The 5,000-nt window shown below is 53.5% G+C and overlaps 1 pseudogene; it reads right to left on the minus strand.

The window, feature by feature from the left end:
• Positions 1-5,000, minus strand: part of LOC126928551 (large subunit ribosomal RNA) — a 10,228-nt pseudogene that overhangs the window by 3,080 nt on the left and 2,148 nt on the right.

Consider the following 5,000-nt stretch of genomic DNA (forward strand, 5'->3'; position numbering starts at 1 on the left):
ACCGATCCCTGCGGGCATCCTTTCGTGACGGGCTTGCTCACTGCTTCGTTTTTCCCAGCAATCTGTACGGTTCTTTCGGAGAAGTAGCTCCTTGTTAACCGGTACAGGTTGTCGGGGCATTCTCTTCTTTTGAGCTCGTGCAGCACGTTCGGCCACCAGACGTTGTCGAAGGCTCCTGATATATCGAGTGCTATTGCGAGGACGTACCTCTTCTCGCTCATTTGCTCAATTTTCTCGCGGAGCTTGATGATCGCGTCCACCGTCGATCTTCCGGGGCGAAAGCCATATTGTCTGTCGGAGGAGAGCGCGTGGTCGTGGAAGATAGGTGCCATCCTGGTGGCCATTAGCCTTTCTAGCAGCTTGCCTATCATGGAGAGCAGACAGATTGGCCTGTAGGATTTCGGATTGCTTCTGTCCCGATCCGGTCCCTTGGGTATGGTGATAACATTTGCGACCTTCCACCGTTTGGGGAATATTCCCCAGGCGAGGCAGCCGTTCATGAGCCTTAGGAGCTCCTGGTGTATTCTTCCCCAGGCCCGTTGGATTATTTCGACCTCAATCAGGTCGGGGCCTGGGCACTTCCCCTTCCTCAGCCGTTTCACGGCGTCACTGAGTTCCTCGAAGCTGAATTCAGGGGTGTCTTCTACGTTGGGGGGGTTTGTCGAGTTCCGCCTTATTTCCTTCTGCTCCTCCGTTTCGGTGTCTTCCTCGTCGTCGGGTAGAAGTGCGGACAACATCGCTGCCGCGGTCGTTCGCCAGTTGGAGGTATATCCGAGCGGCGTCTTCAGCGTCGATGTTGTTTCCTCTCCTCTGAGTTTCCTTGCGACTGTTTTGTAAGCGATGCCCCAAGGTTCCCTGTTACCCTCTTTGGTGACGAAGTCCTGCCAGCTCTGGATTTTTGCTCTTGCCAGCATCCTCTTATACTCCTTTCGTGTTGACCTGTACCGCAGCTTCTCCTGCTCCCTCGTAGCGGGGTCCCTGGCCCCCTGATACCTTCTTCTCGCCTGGTAGGTGTTTCTCTTTGCTCTGGTGAGTTCGGGCGTCCACCAGGGTACTGACCTGTAGTACCATTTCTTCTTTGGGATGGCGGTGTCGCAGGCACCTATCAGGGTTGCCTGGAGTTGCCCGGCCATTCTTTCGACGTCCTCTGCCTGCTGGAGGGTTGTTTCTTTGAGTGCCTCCATTTTCTCTGTGAGGGCACTCTGAAATACCTCCCAGTTGGCTTTTCGCGTGTTATAGCGTCTTTCCTGAGGCTGCGGTGTGGTGCTTCTCGTCCCGAAGTCGAGGAGCGTCTCCAGTATCCGGTGGTCACTGGAGGTACCATCTTCGCGTATCCTCCAGCCCTTTACAAGGAGTATTGCCTCTGGGCTCGCCATCGTCACGTCTATGTTTGATCGCCCTCGAGTTGTTTCAAACGTGTGGGGTTGTCCTGGTTGATTCAGGACATGGAGACCGTACTGCGCTATGACTGCCTCTAGGGCCTCGCCTCTGTCGTCGGTGCTCCTGCTGCACCACAGCGGTGATTTTGCGTTCGCATCCAGGCCGATGATGATCCTCTTGCCTCTGAGACACCGTAGTACCTTCTCCAACTGTTGCACGCCGACCTCGATGTTTCCTGTCGGCGGAAAGTACAGGCTTGCCGCGTACACCTCTGTTTCCCCGTCGCTTATCTGCACGCAGGAACAGTGTGTTGTGCAGAGTTCGGCGACCTCGAGGGGCGTTAGGGTCTCTGATTTTATCCCTACGGCCGCCATTGGCGGGTTGTGCTTCGACCCTCTGCAGGCGATCGCGACTCCTGTGCCGAATCCGGGTATTTTCCCATCGACGCTGTATGGTTCTTGCATTAATATTATGTCATCCCCATCGGCGTCCATTTGCGTCCGGATCTCATAAGGAGTTGTTTTGGATCGCTGCATGTTGTGCTGCAGGATCCTTATTTCCCTTTTCCTCCCAAGTCCTCTTCTGTCCCTGCGTTGCTCTTTATACATATTGCGTCCTTGCTATTATTGCTTCCAAGGCTTTCGTATACATTGGGCATTTCGCGTTGGAAGCTGCGTGGTCGCCCTTCCTCCCTGCTCTCTTGCAGTTTACGCAGGTGGCGTGCCCATCCTTATCTTTGCACTCTTTAGTGCTGTGCCCACTTTCTGCACAGTGCGCGCAGATTTCGTAGTTAACGCGGCAATATTTTGCCACGTGTCCGTATCCTTGACACTTGTAGCAGCGACTAATTGCTATGTAATCTTTAACTTTGCAGGCATTCCATGAGAGGAAGATCTTACCTTTCAATAGTTTCTCCCTTACCTGGGGGGGCACTTCGATGACCCAGTTCGTCTCCTCTTGATCCTTTCTGCCGGTCCTGAAGCAGAACTTGATGGCTGCAACGTCGTCCTCATTTAGTCTTTCTTGGTTCTGCTTCCTCATGCAGGCCAGGATCTCCTTCTCTGGAATGTCCCTCGGGACGTCGTAGATGATCATCCTGGGGGGTCTCCGCTAGCTTTTAGTCCAGCCTCCTTTAGTTTCGAGTTCTCGGTGAACTCTTTTAGGCTCTCCGGCTTCGTCGTCTCAACGGCTAGGCCGTTTCCCTTTATTTTCCGGACGGCCGTAACTTGGATTCCTCTCTTGCGGGGATTCACTAGGGTGAACACCGCGTCAAGTGCTTCTTCGCTCGTTTGAATCTCGCCACCTTCTCTTTCCGGTCGAATTATGACCACATTTTTGGGCGGCTTGACCGCCGTCTGCTCGACCTTGTTGCTCGTTATCTTTACTTTTTCGGCATATGTCGGCTCCCTCTGTTCCTGCTGCGTCGTTCTCAAGACGGCTGTTTCTAGCCGCCTGGTTGCTTTGTTGACGGCGTTCATTATCGCCGTTTCCTTATTCTTCTCATCTCCGGCACTCTGCTCTAGCCTGCCTGTCAGGTAGCTATTATGGAGCAGTAGCTCGTCAACAATGCCCCTCATTTCTTTGAAGTGCCGTAGGATTACTGCGGCGTGTTCCTTGTTTATTTTCCTGGCCGAGTCTAAGCAGAACGCCGTGACCTTCCTCTCTATGTCACTGGCCTGTGCCTTTATATCGGGCACTTGCCGCTTATCCTCCCCGGCCAATCTCTCCTCATCTCTGGGGGGGTTGTTTCTCCCCAGGCTTGCTCTCATCGTCTTCTCTGGTATCCTCGGGCTTGGAGTGGCCTCGTTCTTTTCCATCTGTTTCCTCAGGGGTTGGAGGACCACTCTGGCCTCTGCGCCTGGCGACGAGTGCCCTAGCGTCGGCATCACCGGCTCCTTGCCGCTTCTTGCGGCTGCCGCTGCGGCTGTTCGCTTCCCGGTGGCTATGTCCAGCGGCGTATTGAATCCCCCTCGCGGACTTTCAGTTGGCGCTTTGTTCCCGCGAGCACTCCCGCGCTGAGTCCGGCGGCGTGCTCTTCACAGTTCAAAACCCCTGGGTTTGAATTTGAATTTGAATTTGCCGCCTAGCAGCGTGCTCTTGGTTCCCAAGATGCCCGGGCGGCGGCGCTTCGGTCGCTCGACCCAAGATGGCTGCCGCGCGTCCGCTAACCTATCCTCCCGCACGTGGCACTTTGTTTTGCTTTTCTCGCGCTTATTGCGGCAATTTCCACTAAACTCTCGGTGTGCACTATGTTTTTAGCACTCGCACTATCTATTATTTTAGTTTTCGTGCCCGAGATCTTCGATTTTCGCGTTTTTGTCCGCCACGTGGCCTAACCTCACTTCGCGCACGCGGCACTTTCTTTTGTTTTTCCGCGCTTATTGCGGCAATTTTCACTAAACTTTCGGTGTGCACTATGTTTTTTAGCACTCGCACTACCTATTATTTTAGTTTCGTGCCCGAGATCTTCGATTTACGCGTTTTTGTCCGCCACGTGGCCTAACCTCGCTTCGCACACGCGGCACTTACTTTGCTTTTTCCGCGCTTATTGCGGAAATCTCCACTAATATTTTTGCATGCACTTTATTTTAAGCACTAACTCTGCCTATTGAATTATTTTTCGCTCCCGAGATCTTTGATTTTTCGGTTTTTCCTATCCGTCGCGTCAGCTAACCTCACTTTTCGCACGTGGCGATTTGCATTAGCTTTTTTCGCTCTGAATTCGGCGATCTCCACGATTCTTTTTAACTACACGTTTTCCTCGGCACTCCCACTTTGCTTTAAATTAATTTTTACGCCCGAACTTTTTAATTTGCCCGGTTTTTTCGTTTATAGACTGCGGAGCGACGTGCACGCGTCCGTCCCACTTGCCGCCATCTTGAGTAGATAGGGACAGAGGGAATCTCGTTAATCCATTCATGCGCGTCACTAATTAGATGACGAGGCATTTGGCTACCTTAAGAGAGTCATAGTTACTCCCGCCGTTTACCCGCGCTTTTTTGAATTTCTTCACGTTGACATTCAGAGCACTGGGCAGAAATCACATTGCGTCAACACCCTTGGGGGCCATCGCAATGCTTTGTTTTAATTAGACAGTCGGATTCCCCTAGTCCGTGCCAGTTCTGAGCTGAGCGTTGAATGGCGGCCGAAGAGAACGACCGCGACGGTAAAACCGCCACGGAAGCCTCGCAGCAAGGAAGATCCGCGGGAGGCCAAGGCACGGGACCGAGCTCGGATCCGGGGTGCGCGACGATATCCCCCCCGAGAGAGAGATACGCCGCGTCCCGTTCAGCTCGCCCAGGCCCGGCACGTCAGCCAAACCCGCTTCCCGACCAAGCCCGACACGCCCCGCTCCTCAGAGCCAATCCTTATTCCGAAGTTACGGATCCAATTTGCCGACTTCCCTTACCTACATTAATCTATCGACTAGAGGCTCTTTACCTTGGAGACCTGCTGCGGATATGGGTACGAACCGGCGCGACACCTCCACGTGGCCCTCTCCTGGATTTTCAAGGTCCGAGGGGAAGATCCGGACACCGCCGCAACTGCGGTGCTCTTCGCGTTCCAAACCCTATCTCCCTGCTAGAGGTTTCCAGGGAACTCGAACGCTTATACAGAAA

Source organism: Bombus affinis, unplaced genomic scaffold, assembly GCF_024516045.1.
Source record: "Bombus affinis isolate iyBomAffi1 unplaced genomic scaffold, iyBomAffi1.2 ctg00001067.1, whole genome shotgun sequence".
NCBI lineage: Eukaryota > Metazoa > Arthropoda > Insecta > Hymenoptera > Apidae > Bombus > Bombus affinis.